Source organism: Halichoerus grypus, chromosome 10 (genome assembly GCF_964656455.1).
Source record: "Halichoerus grypus chromosome 10, mHalGry1.hap1.1, whole genome shotgun sequence".
Lineage (NCBI taxonomy): Eukaryota > Metazoa > Chordata > Mammalia > Carnivora > Phocidae > Halichoerus > Halichoerus grypus.
In genome coordinates this window covers 32,443,609-32,461,807 of record NC_135721.1, presented here as the reverse complement: position 1 = coordinate 32,461,807, position 18,199 = coordinate 32,443,609, and the positions used below count along the sequence as shown (strand labels likewise).

The following is an 18,199-nucleotide window of genomic DNA, read 5'->3' as shown; positions in this document are numbered from 1 at the left end:
AATCATAATAGGCTCTTTGGCTGCAATAAAAGAAATTATTCTGATATATCTATGTCTTCAAGTGAAACAATTAAAAAACCTTCCTTTATTTCTTCTTGTTAAAATTCAGTTGAGAGAGAGATTGATACAGGAAACCATTTGCTCTTTAAAAGGTATGAGAGTGGGCGCCTGGGTGGCTCAGATGGTTAAACGTCTGCCTTCGGCTCAGGTCATGATCCCAGGGTCCTGGGATCGAGTTCCGCATCGGGCTCCCTGCTCAGCGGGGAGCCTGCTTCTCCCTCTGCCTCTCTCTCTCTCTCTCTGTCTCTCATGAATAAATAAATAAAATAAAATCTTTAAAAAAAAAAAAAAGATCCCACTATGTTCAAAAAAATTTAAAAAAATAAAAAATAAAAAAATAAAAGGTATGAGAGTGCTGTCCTTTGCCTAATTTTCTAAGCAGCTCCACTGACACAGCCAGAACTTAGCCATAGTTCTGCTGACCCCAAAGCGAGAATTCTTTTCCATAGATTTCATAGGATGTGTTGATGGGTTACCCACATACACACATGCTGAATTGAGGGAGATTCTGCCACTGAAACACATACTGATATGGTAAATGAGAAGTAGCCAGTTGCCTAATGGAAACCAGGCATCTGTGCTTAGAAGGTCTACACTTGTCAATCTGTGCATGGTCCTCTGTTTCTCTTGTGACCCTGAACTTTATACATTCAAGAGGAGGAAAGAGGATATCGGGTTTTGAGGAGCAAAAATCGAGCTCTACCGGAAATGTAAAATGGCAAAGGGATCTCAAAGCTGTAGGCTAGCACAAGTCGTATTTGTAAGACTGTGTTAAATATTAAAAAGTCTTTCTGTTAAATGACATGAGTTAGCAAGCCAAGGACAACCATTTTCCATTTAAGGCCTGAGTCTTCTGGGCTTACAGAATTCAGGGGATCTGCAACAGATGAGCCTTTGGAATCTTCTAGGTTTATTTCTCAGAAAACATCTAATGCCTTTTAGCATTACTTTTACAAATTTTCTGGCAAACTCTACTTGGAAAACTGAGAATGTTGAAGGTGGGAAATCATTCACACTTCACAGAAAGGAAATCAAAGATCTTGGGTGTGTACATTGTGATGGTTGGTTTTATGTGTCGATTTAACTAGGCCATGTGGTGCCCAGGTATTTGGTGAAATATGATTCGAGTATTTCTGTGAGAGTATTTTTGGATGAGATGAACACTTAAATCAGTAGACTGAGTAAAGCAAATTGTCCTCCATAATGTGGGTGGGTCTCATCCAATAAGTTGAAGGCCTGTATGGAACAAAAATGCTAGTTCTCCTTCAAGTAGGAGAGAATTTTTTTCTTTTTGATGGCTTCAAACTGGAACATCAACTTTTTCTTGCTTTTGGACAGACAGAAGTACTTGTTCTTCCTAGGTTTCAAGCCTGCTGGCCTTTGCACTAGGACGACATCATCAGCTCTCCTGGATCTCCAGCTTACTAAGTCACCCTGCAAATGTGGGAACTTGCCAGCGTCTGTAATTGGGTAAGTCAATTCCTTATACATCCTATTGGTTCTGTTTCTTTGGAGAACTCTGACAAATACATAGATCTCTACATGGTGAGAATCGTATGTGTATTACTGCTTTTTTTCCCAACTGCAACATTGATATTATAAATACAGTGTATATAATATATATGTGTTTACTAATTAATGATAGGAAAACAGGGGAAATCATTGTACATATCTGTCATGTCTATACTTGTCTTGAATAGGCTCTACTTTGCTAACCCTGGAAATAAGTATAAAACTACTAAAGTCTCCATTATACCACCTACAGAATGCTTGCTGATCCTCCCCAGAAAGTTTTTTATATAAGTGAGAGTATGATTTCCAGATTTCTGCCCCGACCCTTCCTTATCACTTAGGGAATATTTTGAGGAATCCTCCACTTTTATCTTTTCAAACATTCTTTTTTTTTTAAATTTTTTTATTGTTATGTTAATCCCCATACATTACATCATTAGTTTTAGATGTAGTGTTCCATGATTCATTGTTTGTGCATAACACCCAGTGCTCCATGCAGAATGTGCCCTCCTCAATACCCATCACCAGGTTAACCCATCCTCCCACCCCCCTCCCCTCTAGAACCCTCAGTTTGTTTTTCAGAGTCCATCGTCTCTCATGGTTCGTCTACCCCTCTGATTTCCCCCCCTTCATTCTTCCCCTCCTGCTATCTTCTTCTTCTTTTTTTTTCTTAACATATAATGCATTATTTGTTTCAGAGGTACAGATCTGAGATTCAACAGTCTTGCACAATTCACAGCGCTTACCAGAGCACATACCCTCCGCAGTGTCTATCGCCTAGTCACCCCATCCCTCCCACCCCACCCCCCACTCCAGCAACCCTCAGTTTGTTTCCTGAGATTAAGAATTCCTCATATCAGTGAGGTCATATGATACATGTCTTTCTCTGATTGACTTATTTCACTCAGCATAATACCCTCCAGTTTCAAACATTCTTTAGAGTAATCCCTACACAATCATTACAAATTACAACAAACTTAGAAAAAGAAGTAGGTATTGGTTTGTGAAGGTGTTCTGTTTTGTTTTGGTTTGGTTTGGCTTTTGCTTTTTGTCTGTTTATAAGTGTATGTAGAAAAGGCACTTAAAGGAGGAGAAAGAAGTTTCTAATGAAAGTACAGACTCTCTGGAGAGCCAGTTTCAAAAGTCTTTTCAATGTAACACAATTGGCTTTATACAATTAGAGGAAAAAGAGAGGGTGGGAAATAATCTATTGCTGATGTCTAAGAAGCTACAAGAAAGCCTGAACAAGATAGAGCTTGCCTGTGAGCGAGGCACAGTTTCCATACAAGGCCCTTGTAGTAGAATCTGTTGTTTATGCCCGACCTCCATGGCCTCCTGCAACCCAGGAGGGTTTGGTGGGCTGCCAGTTATAATGTTATCCCTCTGGCTACAATAAGTTCCCAGCTAAGTCTGTAGGACTCTTGAATGACTACCACAGTCCTTTATATATGGAATGTGGGTGAGAGAAGCTCTCTCTTCCTTTCAAGATAGCAAACGTTGAGTTTTGTAAGCCTGGATCTATCAGCAGGCACATCCCACCCTCCTCATTCCTTATCCTGGAGGTAGGAGAGAAAGTGGCCAACACACAAACAGGGAAACAAGAGTCCGAAAGAGAAAGGTTACTGATGGCACTATTCAAGGTCCTGGAGTCCTTGATGCCAACCCCATTCCTGGACTTGAGAGTAATTGTACAAGTTCAAGTTCTATTGGTGGTATGCAAAAACCCTAATACAGCTGTCTTTCGGATTGAAAAGGCTAAATTATCTACTGATGTATATTGCGTTATTCTTTTTAAAAATGTAATTATAAGAAAAATATAATTGATAGTATCTTATTTTTATAACACCATCTTTAGTGTGTGGAAGAAACTTGGATGCAGGCATAAATGTCAGTGATTATATATTTTCTTTAAGTGTAAAGATTCATGAAATACCATTTCTATAACATTTAACAATGAAAGGCAATTCAACAATAATAGCAATCTGGGTTATTACCACTATACATCTTTAACAATCTTACAAGGGAAATGTCATTGAAAACAACAAAATGAGATTATAGAATCTGTAGCCTCACTAGCCTTGAATTATTTTTTGAGGTAAATTTCAGAGAGTTTCCAAACTGAAGTCTTTGTCTTCTCTGACTGGGACATAGGTCCTGAAGTTGAATGATTGAGTGGTACATCTAAATAGTAACTTGAGACAGAAAAGCTACCTGGATGCAAAAGTTACCTGGATGGATTTTGTCTAACTCTAGGTTCTTTTGGAGAAGATAATATATTTGTAAATCTCCAAGCCATATTCTTGTATTCCTCATCCCCTTCACTATAATTTGGAGTATAATTGAGTACTGATGCTACTATCAGTTGGGGGGTGGCAGAGAAGGAATGCAAGGGAGCTGAAGGGCAATTATTATTGGGAATCTTTGCCTCATTGAATAGTGAAGGTAAAGTAATTAATGGGAATAAATGTGGTAGATATTAGCTAAAATGAGGCTGAAATGGGAGATTTTTACATTTTACATTCTTCCTTCTTAAACAGTCCTTTAAAAAATAGGCAAATGTTATACTCGTTATCCCAAAGGTTGAACTGGATCATAAAAAAAGAACGGTTTATCCCCAACTTCACCTTGCAGATCTGAAAAAAGGGAGCTTTTTTCAAGGACAAGGTGTTTTCATAAACACCTTGAAAGATGATTTTCTTTGAGAATTATATTAGAACATTTAACAACATAAAACTAATAGTTCCTCCCAGCAATAAAGTAAGGGGATTTATAACAATCTTTAAAAATAATTTCATTCATGATGGGTCCTGGTCAAACCAAAGAATTGTAAAATATTGATTCTTTGAGGTGTCATGTTTCAGAATTTTAATACATGATGGGAAATATCATTTATTTCAAATTAAAATAGAAATTTATCTCAAATATCTTTATATTCTTAGCTGTCAATTCAAGGTTTTTGGGTTTTTTTTTTTTAAATTAGCTGTTTAGATTATTTTCTTTTTATTATTTATACTGGATTTTTAAAAATTTTGATAACCTGCTATAATGGATGATTCTGTATATATATGAGAGTTTAACTATTATAAATATATGTAATTATTTGTGAAAAGTATTTTTTAATGAAAGAAAATATTTTTGCCTTGATAATGACAGAAATTAAGTAAAAGTACACAACTTAAAGTAATTTAGATATACTTCTTTTCATGAGGCATTGAATTTTTATCAAGGGAATGATTTTTAACCTTTCTGGTTCACTGATCCCTTTGTAAACCTGATAAAATTTATATGTCTATTTCCTAGAGAAATGCACATATACATCAGAAATCTATACCCTTTATTTGGTATACATGAACTGCTGATTTAGACCCTAGATTTAGGACTGATTTTAAGTCAAATCTGTTTTTTAATGTTCATTGCAAAACTAATCACTTCCATCTTTATTTGATGGTTTATATGGAGGAACTAAAAAATCTAAAACAACTTATTCTAAATGAAACATTGATTATTGATTTGATCAATTACCTAGAAAAATAAGCTTAAAGAAATGAGAAATAAACAGATATTCCATAAGCCAGAACTCTCATTGGAAAGATAGCCATGAATAAGTTATTTACAATAAATCGTAAAAAATACATTCATTGGCATTCTAAGAGTTTAAAAATTCTTTCTTCTAAACGAAAATGAAATACTTATATTTTTATGTCTTTAAAATATAAGGCTTTTCAACTCATAGTATCAATGGGAAATAATATTTTCACATCAATGGAAAGAAAAACAAATTATTAAGAAAAAAACACTAATTTTGACTTGATTACAATTTGTAATACTATCAATTATGGGACTTTTTTATGCCCTCAAAGGGCTCATTTTTGCAAAGAGACAAAGACTCAAAAGTATGGAGGAACGTGCACACACACACACACACACACACACTTTAAAGCTCTGTTAACTAATCTTCTCTTAGATTGATAATGATAATATATAACATGGGTTTTAGAGAGATACTGAAGTGAAATCCTGGATTCTGCCACTTGCTAAATGGCAAGGTACTTATTCTCATCTGTTCCATCACCTGTCAAATGGGTTTCCTCACCTGTAATAAAATATGTTCCTTGTAAGGCTTTTATGCAGACTGAACAATATAATACTTTTAAGTGTTAATCCCAATGCCTGAAACATTGTAAGCACTCAAAATATTAACTATGAATATATGGTGATACTAGTAGTAGCAGTATTTGAAGGAATGAAAATTCTTTGAAAACTTTTCCTAAGGAAATAGAGGACAGATAGATAGACAGATACAGAGACAAATATACAGACACGTACAGCCCACAAGTCTCCAAGTATAGTCCGGGGACCTCTGGAGTCTCCCAGACCCTTTCATGGAGTTCGTGACATCAAAACTATTTCATCAGAATAGCAAGACATTATTTGCCTTCTTCACTCTCATTCTCTCACAAACGTAAAGTGAACTTTCTGAGGCCAGAAGGCAGAAGCAAATAAGAGAATCCAGCAACCCTCTATGAAGCAAGACATTAAAGACAGTTGCACAATGCAAAACAATGCCACTATTCTTACTAAGTTAACTTAATAAATTTTATAGATTAAAGTTATAATTTAATTTATAAAAATAGAATTATTTTTATAAAATGTTATTAATGTAGATTTCTTTATTGTTGTTTTAAATGAGTTAATAAATATATTAAATATGTCTTGGTTTTAATTTCTAATAACTGAATAGACATAATCCACATACACAAAATATCTCTGGTGCCCTTGAAACTAAAAAGATTAGGAACTGCTGCTGTATAAATTGCTTTGCAGTGGGCTTTTTGTTATTTAACAATCTACTAAGTACATTTACCCATGTCATATCAATATATCCACATCTATGATTCCATTTCTATGTGCTGAATTGTTTAAATGTACCAAATTTATTTAACCCAATTGAGAAGGGCTGATGTTTAGCAGAGATAATGATTGCAGATTGGGAGTATGTATCCCTTGAGAAGAGAGGAGAGCTTGCTTCAATTATAAATTGATAAATTGTCACTGGGGCCTGACCTATCAAGTGTTTTCACACTTTGTTTTGTTTGGAGTTTTATAACTATGTCGATTCCCTGAGCGAATTTGATGACCATGAAGTCACGCAAGGAAAATGGAAGGCCGATCATTAATTAGGCATTTTCTTATCAGCTCTAACAGAACTCCTATAATAATAATAGCTATGGGGAAAGAAACCAATGGGAAATACCAAACATAATTGCCTCTAAGTCCGTGAGCACCTAATCATTGTACATTTAATCAGTAACAAAGAGAGTTACCTTTTGTTTCACTAAGCTGATGAGATAAATGTAAGCCAAGTGAATCCAAATTACAGTTTAGTTATGAGTTTTATTCAGTGATACTGAATTTAATCTCGAAATCTCTAAGTCTTTTAAGTTCCCTCTGATTTTACACATTTAGGGAGCAACTGAAATATTAGGTCATCTTTTTTTGGGGGGCGAGGTCATTATTTTGTCCACCACAACTCTTAATGTTTAATGGGTCATTTTTATGGAAAAAGATTCTTGCTAACTATACTTCTATATCTCAATGCCTATTTAAAGCACCTATTATGAAATGGATTTCCCAAAATACCTATGAACTGGAACAACTGTATGTATTTGACTTTACTAGTATAAAATATGCTAGCAAATCAGGAATATCAATTGATTTGTCAGAATATAATTAAGTTATCTACAGCAAATCTTGATTTTGAGTTTTGTTTGCCTGTTTTGTGGACATTTGCATTCATGCTTTATATATGTGTTGAGAACCAGTTACCATGGAATAATCACTGTTTAAAAAGAATGGTAGAACACATATTCTTTTCAGCAAAGGAAGGTATAATGTTTGGGGTGAAGATGTTATCTATATTTGAACACACATACACAAATAAATATCATCATAAGCCATTACAGAATGATAACTCTGAAAGGAAGTGTCTACTAAATGAGGAATGAGCAGTTCATAGTGCAAAATGGAAGTACAGAGAAGAGAGAAATCTGTTGCTGAGACATGTTTATTCAGGCTCTGTGGCAGGTAGGGTCCTGGTAACATCTGGGCATGGAAGGTCAGGGGAGATGGGGGGCTGGGCCTGGGACCTGGAAGAAGACCTCCCAGGTGCAGGGAACACAGGTGAGGCAGAGATGTCTGTAGGTTAGGAAGCCTCTTTGAGTGAATTGGATGGTTCAAAGGGCATTGAGAAAGGTAAAACACTTAGTTTTGACTAGACTGGAAAATGTCTTGAATGGCAGATACAGATTTGGATATTACTACTTAGACAAATGATAGAGATAGCAAAAAACATGAAAGAAACATAAGTAGTAGAAAGAGCAGTAAACTGCTAAACTAGTTTACTAGCAGTAAACTAAAACTTGAATTTTGCTGGCTGGGTGAGTGTGTCCATGATCCTGTCCTTTCTGAGTCTCAAAATTTCAAGTGAAACAACATACAAGGCTTGCATATCCTATTCTCATATTGCTGTGAGGATTTATCTGAGATCATACATGTTAAAATGCTTTACATGTTCTGCTAAGCGCTATGAATTGTGCAAGACTGTTGAATCTCAGATCTGTACCTCTGAAACAAATAATGCAATATATGTTAAGAAAGAAAAAAAGAAGAAGAAGAATGTAGCAGGAGGGGAAGAATGAAGGGGGGGAAGTCGGAGGGGGAGAAGAACCATGAGAGACAATGGACTCTGAAAAACAAACTGAGGGTTCTAGAGGGGAGGGGGTTGGGAGGATGGGTTAGCCTGGTGATGGGTATTGAGGAGGGCACTTTCTGCATGGAGCACTGGGTGTTATGCACAAACAATGAATCATGGAACACTATATCTAAAACTAATGATGTAATGTATGGGGATTAACATAACAATAAAAAAATTTTTAAAAAATGCTTTACAATTGTAAGGTAGCATAAAATTAAAGTATTAAGTATTATTAAATTATTAAGTAGAAGATAATGCCCTGACATAAGCAAATATTTTATTTGCTCCAGTAACTGTTGACAAAGCTGCATTTTAGGTTAGAACAATCATATTTTAGCCGTAAAGAAAATGTGAACAAGTACATAAAAAGAGAAAGTGGGTGGAGGGGGAAAGAGAGATCATTCATTTTATTTGCTTCCTATAGTGTTGTGCAAAAGTAAACCGTTTTAGTCCCAAGTTTGAGAAAACAGACAATAAACAAATAAACAGATAAAGGTATATTCAAATGAACGAGACCTTTACCCTGAGGTCTCTTTATTTGATTCAGGTCTCTTGAATTCGGTACCAGTTCAAAACTATCTCAGCATAAAATATATATGCTTGTAATATCCTCTGTTGTGTATTGTCTCTTCTATCCTCCATTAGAAAGAATAATAAAGAGTGGACTCTATTACATGCAGATACCAGTTGATGCATTTTACATTTCACCAGCTTCAAGAGTTCTTGCCCACCAGAAAAAAAAAAAAAAAATTTATAGTGCTATTCTTATGGGAATGCTTGTGTGGAAATGTTCCTTCATTAAGAAAAGGAATGTGATCAGCATGTTGGAATGTAAATTTCTTAGGCACGAGGGTTTCCTTGCAGTATTTTAATAGACCTTGACTTCATGGTTCCCTTAGTTTAAGAATTTATCAGGCATCAACAACAGTTCCAGGCATTTCTAATAAGCCTATAAACAGATAAAAAAAGATTAACAAGGTACAAGAGATTGCATTTAGTTCAGATTTTTGAAACAACCTAACGTGTAGCAGTATTAAAAGAGGCATGATTTACATTTCTGAGTGGTAAAAAGCACCTTGGAGATTGTCCTCTAGTTTTACGTCTACCCTTATCCTAGCCCATGGTCATCTTGGCCACAACGAGAACCACACACGTGTACCATCGCCCACTGTGGCTACAGCATTATTTCCTCCTGGAACATTAGGAGATACACTGCTCCACAGATACTTTCCCACTTCAAGTTACTGTGTGTCTCTGCTTGTTTGTCTTATAAAAGAAGGGACTGGATACTTCCATGGTTGTTCCCAACGGTATTTGGTGATCTTGATTCCTGTCCCGAATCTACTGCTCTTGAGTTGTTTGACTCCAGATGAGATATGAGACATTTGACGTTTATTGGGCACATCAGACATGATGAAGCATTTCAAAGTAATTTGAAAACTAATTACTAGTGTAAGTTGTTCCCATTTGTAATGGTGTTGGTAATAGCCTAGTCTGGCAATGCTTCATCCATTATCAACACACACACATACACACAAGAGAGAAAGAGAGAGTAAGAGAGGGAAAGGGAGAGAGAGAGACAGCGAGGGAGAATTGGGAGGGAGAAAGAGAGAAACGGCGTGCAAAGCTTCTCCACCATTAATTCTTTAAAAGTGTTTTGTTTGTATTGGATTTTAAAAGCCAGGAAGCAGAGGGTTCCAGGCCTGTGACTCAGCTACCTCATCCAAAAACGAAACATGTAAAAGTTAGGAGAAGCTGTGAAGATAGTTAAGATAATGAATATGAGATAGCACTTAGAGGTAGATTAGTGCTATAAACAAAATGCATTGTTATTATTAGTATTATTAAATATATAAAATTTTGGTGAAAATCTTCTTTACAAGCTGCCTTGACATAGCAGGTTAGCCTCTGTACATTCTATAAAGAATAATAGCATAAAATGATACGCCCAGCAGGATCCATTTGCTAACCCTAGGGATCTTTACCCCCAAGGGCTAGCAGAACAGCTGGAAACCAGGAAAAGGACTTACTTTGAGGAACTTTTGTACATAGTTTAGCAAGATCAGAAATCTGCATCTGTTCCTTCCTGAGAATCTCTACCCCAAGAAATGACTCTAAAGGCTATCCTTATGTCCGCCCCTCTATTCCTTACAAATACTAAGACCTGGAGTGGGCCAAAGTTTTGTTACAGTGAAAATACTTCTTTGTAGTCATACTTACATTTTTTGAGCACAATACATGTTCCATGCTCCTTTACATGTGCTTTTTCACTGGCCTCGGGTCTCCTCTTTTCCCCAGGCACCTCCTTTTCCCACTTAACCATCTACACACTCATCTGTTAACTTCTTTGCTGAACATGGTGAGGCACACTGTGACATGCTTCCTGGGGTCAGCCCCAACTCAAATCCCTCTTGCTCAGAGCAGATTTCTGAGCACCATTCCATGTTGAGCCCTTGAGAGAGGATTTCATGGATCCCTGCGTGTCTCCTCTGTTGCACTTCCCAATTCATAGGCCTCTCCCAACTAGAAGTAAGTTCCAAGAGCTGGGGAGCATCTATTGTGTGCATCACTTTATTCTCAGTACCTTATGCAGCACCTTCTATTGTGTATGTGATCAGCAAATAGTTGCTGAATAAATAGGTACAGACGCTTTACCTATAACTGCATTGAAACCACAAAATAATCCTGTGAGGCAGATGGGCGATGCCCATTTCACATAGGAGAAATTGAAAGAACACGTTGCCCAAGGGTTACATAATGAGTACAACAAAGAGACCTTTGTTTCAATACAGGCCTAGGTTTTGTTTTCTTGTTTTTGTTTCACCTGGAGCTTTGTAGTTTGGGAGCTGGGAGTTTAAAATAAAAATATAATAGGTGAATATTTGCTTTGCATACAATTTTAAGAAGTTCGATTCGTGCAAAAAAAGAGTGTTAAGTTTTATTAACAAATTTAAGGTTTCTCTAGCAACACATATGTAAGTTATATTTACTAATCATAGTGCCAAGTGTCCTGTTTCTTTTGTCTGTTTTTTTTTTTTTTTTAAGATTTATTTATTTATTTGATAGAGAGAGAGAGAGTGAGAGAGCACAAGCAGGGGGAGCAGCAGAGGGAGAGGGAGAAGCAGACTCCCGGCTGATCAGGGAGCCCGCCGCAGGGATCAATCCCAGGACCCCGGGATCATGACCTGAGCCAAAGGCAGATGCTTAACCAACTGAGCCACCCAGGTGGCCCCTCTTTTGTCTGTTTTTATTTTATTCTCCCAATCTTTTATATTCAATACTTAGCTGTAAATGATGATCAGGTTTAATAGAAGAGGTTAACATTCTCAATGGCTTTTGAACCTTACACCTAGGTTCTACATTTTCAGAAAATCAACCAATGAACAGAGTTTCTTTAACTTTTCCACCTAAATAAATAAAAGCAACCTAAAGATTGGAGGAGAGAAATCATGTAAGAACAGAAGTCTGAGAGAAAATGATAATATTAATCAAATTTTATCGCATGCTTACTTGTAGGCAAGGCTTCAACTCATTCAATCCTGACAAAACCCTCAGGAAGCGAGTATTACTTTTATTTGCACCTTACACGTAGGAAATAAAAGAAGCTTGGAGAGACTCTACAACTTGCCCAAGATAAAACAGCTACCAAGCAGGAGGAGTTTTGTCTGACATCAGAGTCTGAACTTTTAACAATACCTGGCATTGACTCTTACTAGACCTCTATAAGCATGAAACATCAAGAAGTTTTATCTTAGAGAGCCACCAGAATTTTAGGTTACTTTATTATGAACATGCTTGCTTATTGCATAAAAGTAATTGCTTGTTTCTCCTCAAATCTTAGAGTAAAGTTGTTCACCCGGGCGATCTCACATGCTGGAGAATCTCTGCCTTCTCCCCAGCACACACATAACACCCAGTTGGAAATGTACAGGTATGAAACATTTCCCGTGAATATCATTTGCTTCAGCTGCGGTTTGAGCTGCAGCTAGGGTGAGGAATACGTGATGCATGAGACAGGAAAGACAGAGGATTAGAGTGCTCTGATAGCCTCCCCACTTATGATCAGTCACGGAGAAAGTCCTTCTATCTACTCTCCACTTGGTGGAAAGGACAAGAGGAAGAAACGAAAAGCAGAAAGAAAAACAATGAATGGGAACATTCAGGAGGGTGTGCTTATCATCTGGTGCCGAATCCAAGACCATGAATCAAGCACTGCTTCCCTTCCCCTCCATACCGTCCATATCACATTATTTGCTAGTTGCTTTGGTTGTGGGGTATATTGGCTCACTGCGTACATTTGATTTACGATTCAGAGCTAGATGATGAAGCAAGGAAATATTCTCTTGCCTGAAGTTTCTGTGGCTGCTTGAAAATTCGCTTGGGAAAAGCATGACTTTTGTCCGTCTTTCATGGTAGTGAATTTAGTGACACGTGCAATGTAGTAAAAAGAAGATGAAAAGAAGAGAAAAAACAGTTTGGTGTCTGGAGACAAGTCCATCAGACTCACAGCAAGAGAAGAAATCACAAAGATTTCTTTGTTTTGTTTTGTTTAAAGAATTTGGCTTTGAGGATAGTGGCATTTTCTGTCACCATGGGATAAATTTCTTTGGGAAAAAAAAATCTCTGCTGGTGAACAGTTCTCCAAGGTGACCTGGTAGGCTTAGAATTTAAACAAGAGGTGTCAAGAGCAGAAAAGAGTGCTGAGGAGAATAATGTTGATGCCTTCTGAGAAGAGAACACAGGGATTTAAAAATAAAGTTGGAGCTTTTGATGTTTGGCACAATTTCCTCAAAGAAATTATGTTCAATTACAGTTCAGACCCGAGCACTATTCCATGGTATGTAGGTGGATTTTTAATTCTCAAATCAACAGCAACAACTAAGTCAAATGGATCCTTTTAGTTCTGAAGCTGAGGAAGTGTCAGGACTTGTTCAAGTTTCTGGAAGATGAGAGGGAATTGCTTTTTGGCATGCACGTTGGGGGAGGGTTAGAAATATTAAAAATAATCTATTGTTGGAATTTAAACAGCTGAAACCCAGTCTGTGAACTTGTTTGTAGTAGGCTGCTTGTGGCATAAGATTCCCAAGTAACCAAGTTGTGTTAGGACACCAACAACCTTCTCAGGAAGGGGTTGTTTTCATTCCCATTTTATAAATGAGAAAACTGAGGTTTAACAAGGTTGTTGGCTTTTTTCTCTAAATATTCAGGATTGAATCTACACTGTTTGACCCTGATCCTGAGTTCTTACCATCATGAGAATTGCCCACCTGTCCTTCTGGGTTCTAAATATTTTTAATATTTTCATATTCAACTACTCTTGGAAAACTCTAGCTTAAACCAAGTAAAAAGTTTTCTTTATGGCAGGACTTTTGCATTGTGAATTTTCAAGTGGGGGGTATATTTGGTAGCATTTCCCACCCTGGCGTAACTAGGAAAATTTTAATTTGCTGCACATCTTCGGGGACTAGAGTTCTTCAGAATGAACTTGGGAAATGATGCAAATGGTAGGTAAGTGTGACCATCAGTCGCTTTCAATATCTTAGGCCAAACACGTGGCAAAAGGATAATTTCAGCCACCAGAGAAAGCTGGTAAGGAAAATAGATATTTGGTGACCTTTGAGCTTCACCATTTAAATTTGCCAGGGGAGTTCATAAGGCGGCTTATTGAGTGATAAATAACAGTGAGTTTCAACCACACTGCCTAGGTTCAACACCCAGCTTTGCCATTTACCTGCTGTATGAACTCAGTAAATCACTAAGCTTCTCTTTGCTTGTTCCTCCTCAGTCAAATAAAGATAATAATAATGCTGCTTCATGGGAATGCTATGAGGATTACAGAAATGAATATTCCTGAAGTATTTAAAAGAGTTACTGATACACAGTAATTGCCATGTAAGAGTTTATGGAAATAAATTACATAAATTTGGCCTTATTGTTCTGGCATGGATTTAGACTAAAAAAATATAAAAGAGCCCCAAATTGATCCAGATGAAACTTTTTAAACGAATTACAACACCATGGGAAATAGCAGTTGGATGTCTATAGGTCTGATAATAACTTCTCTGAAACTTTGCACACATCTCTAGATTTACATGATTCCAAGAACGTGGGTTTTCAAAGACAGGAAGGCCCGAGTCTGAATCCTATTACTTACAAACCTTGAGAAAATTACCTAGAAATTATTCTTACCTGGTATTTAACTACAATGCATGTCATGCTCTTGACCCATAGTAGACATTTGTTAAACTATATTCTTTATTATTCCTTTTTTTACTGCTTACATAATGATGCTGTTGCCTTGATAAGTAATATGAACTTGGCAATTTGCTGGCCTCTTACAATACTGGCCAGTTAGTAAGAAATATTTTTTTTCCTCTTAAGAAGTTATGTGAACAGCAACATAGTTGTCAGTAAATTAGACTCCAAAAGGTGAATGGGATACCAACTCTAGATGAGAATTTAAAGAAAAATAATAAAGTGTAGATTTTAATAAGTGCCTATCGAACTTTATTTTCAACTGCTTTCTAACAATATAATATTTCTGTATTGTTTCAGTCCTTCCTTTATTTTCTCTTTTAGTTGAGGATTTGGTAGCTTTTATCTGCTAATAGCTAGTAAAGCTTTTAGCTGATTTGTTGATATTTTAAAATAGCTGAACTAACTAAATTACTTGACATTCAGAGTTGTCTATTTAAGCTAAGCAAATGCTAATTTAGAATGCCTTTGCCCTCTCTCTAGTTCCTACTTAATTCAAATTAAATTTTAACTTTTCAATAAGTAAACGGTATACTCTTAGCTAACTTCAAATCCTATTATTGTGTTTTGCCTATTATTGTGTAGAAAGTGTTGTATATGATGAAGGGGGATGCCACGTCTCACATATGTCCACCAATGGCTCTCAACTCTAGAGGTGGGGATTCAGGATAAGTCTTGGAATATCTGTGATTGTCAGGTAGCATGTTAAATGCAAAAGAAAATTGCTCTGCAAGTTAGAAGACTGAGTTCTGTTTTTGTCAAGTCATTGTTTATCTCTAGATTGTGATTCCTCATCAACCAGGGAGGAGGCTAGGCTAAAAGATCTATAAGATCTCTTGCAGTCAGATCTTTTTAACACCTGCTTTAATTTACTAAACTAAAGCCTCTCTTCCTCAGAAAACTGCTCAGTTTATAAGAAAGTGTTATGAAAATCTTTATTTTATTTATTTTGTGTGAAAGACACTTTATTTTAATTTCCATGGCTAATTCCAAACACAGAGATGTGGGGGAATACTTTTAGATAATTGCATAACGTAAGAATTTACCAAGTACATCATTCAGTTGATCTAATATGCATTCTAGAAGACTCCACAATAAAGGCAAATATGCAAACTCAGGTGACTTTCAATATATTAAGCAACCACATATTAATCAACATATCAAACAAACTGGCCAGATGATCTTTGCAAAATATGGCCTCTATCTTGCAGCATTTATTTTCCCTGAGAGTCCACAAAGAGTTAAATCAATTCCCACAAGGTAACTCAATTTGTCATAATACCAAAAAGCCATTACTTTAAACACAATACTGCATTCTTGGTAAACTTCTGAAATTATATTCTAAGTTCTTTCATAGTTTATTAGGTTTCTAAAATCAGTCTTGTAACTACTAACTAATAATTTTGTTTTGGCAACCGTATGTATCAGATTTCTAAACCAGAGAAGATTCCTTGTGTGACACATACTTCCATCACTAGTTAATGACTGGACTAACCCCATGTGATGCCAAGACCATGAATTCCAGCTCCACAATGTTCATTTTAGTCTCCATCTATCCACTGCCTGGCTCCCACCTCTCACTTTGCATGAGGATGCCTTTTTATTCAGTCATGAGAGAAATGGATACAAGAATAATGATAAATTAGGGCATACATATTATCTGGGAAAAAAATCTTTGCATATGTTAGGCTCCAAGATTCTGATATAAAATAGCAATAAAATTAGAGCTAATTACAGTCAGTTAAGTGTCCAACTCTTGATCTTAGCTCAGGTCTTGATTTGAGGGCTGTGAGTTCAAGCCCCACGTTGGGTTCCACACTGAGCATGGAGCCAACTTTGAAAAAAATAAGGTGGTGCCTGGGTGGTACAGTCAGCTGAGCGTCTGACTCTTGGTTTTAGCTCAGGTCATGAGCTCTCAGCAGAGAGTCTGCTTCAGACTCCCTCTCTCCCTCTCCCTCTGCTCTTACCCCCCCCCAAAATAAAATAAATCTTAAAAAAAATAGAGCTAATTAGTTTTCTAGTTTTAATATTTAAAGTAATATGTATTCATTCAGTCTAAAAGTACACACATTTGAATAATTGCCTACATAGATTGAGATATGATTTTGACATACACACACATATGTATAAATTATCGACAGGGATTATTTGTTCCCATCAATAAGTGGGTAACCAGATCTCACGTATGATGCATTCATGTTATATGATGCCAGCATTTTCTATGTTACATGGAATCCTCCCTTTACAAATGCCCTGTTTTCATTCATTTTTAGTCTAGATGTTTACTAAGAAGTTTTCAAACTGTGTACCATGGAAAGAGTGTTCCATTGTGGTATGAGTCCTAATTATTAAATAATAATGCTTAACACCACCATCCTGCATGCTTTTTATGTTTGTTTTGCTTTGTTTTATTTCTATCAGGGAGTAGGTACATCCTTCTCTTTTCCCAGTCTTCTCACATCCATGGTCTCATTCACTGGTGAACATGCCCCACGGAATCCCGACTTTGCTCAGTTTCCCTGTTTCTGCCTCTGTCGCATTTGGTCCCCCTCACACACCTTGACCATCTCTCGCAACTCATGTTCTTAAACACACACACACACACACACACACACATTTGTGAGAATCCATTTTCACCCATAATGCTGCTCTTTAGCATTCTCTCTCTTTTTAACATTTCCTATAGTAGCAGAGACCTATATCACATATGAGCAAACAGCCAATAACAGATCATAGTATCAAGAAAATCAATGAAGAACAGTTATTAGTAAGACCTAAAAAAGGAGGTTGGGGAGGTAAGGAATGTTGAGGGAAAATTAGAACCAGAATGTTGGTTGATCGGGGCCTTTCAGCCCTCTAACTTACATCCAAGTGAAAGCTGCTTTAATTCTCTTTCTGCTGGAATCTATACCTAAGTATGCACAGTGCTCAAATTTATATTAACTCAAATACCCAGTGAGACGTTTAAGATTGAAAGGAGGGCTTGGCTGTCTTTCCATTTTTTACTTACTTGCAATATCATTTAAGTTTGCCGTATTTAAACTGCATTGAATCACAACAATAATAAAGCCTCCAGCTTCCCTATTCAGCCTGTGCTTTAATGAGGTTCGCTTTCTACCAGGACTCCATCTCTGTTCTTTATACCCCTCTGCAATATGAGAAGTTTGTTAAAATGAACTCTAGTTTGGAAATATTAAGACGAGGTTTTTCAAAAACAGTGCCAATGGGAGATAAGTTCTGTGCTTGATATAATGGAGAGATAAAGAGGTCATATATTCTTGAATACATACATAAGGGCAGATCATGCACTGCATATAGCAGACATTCCTAACCCTTGGGGAAACATATATTCAGATATATTTCACTGAAACAAAACAAACTGCTTTGAAAACTCATCAGGTAAATGAAAATGCAAGGGTCACTTTTGCCTCAATAACTTTTGTAATTCAAGAAACCAGAACTGTATGTAAGTCACGTAAGCTGAATGACTTGCAGTTCTGTGCCCACTTCTTCAAAAGTTCAGCAAACCAAAAGAATATCCCTGTGATAGAATGTTCATTTATACAATTATATCATTTTAGTGTATGAAACTCACAAGGACATTCGTAGTATTTAATC

General features: G+C 36.6%; 1 long non-coding RNA gene across 1 annotated transcript in view; it reads left to right on the top strand.

Moving 5' to 3' along the window:
• The window catches only part of LOC144379208 (uncharacterized), a 284,756-nt gene that overhangs the window by 124,637 nt on the left and 141,920 nt on the right, over positions 1-18,199 (top strand). Inside the window, exon 2 of the long non-coding RNA XR_013441670.1 lies at positions 1,422-1,530. This is a non-coding gene — a long non-coding RNA (uncharacterized LOC144379208). The remainder of the gene's footprint in view (positions 1-1,421; positions 1,531-18,199) is intronic.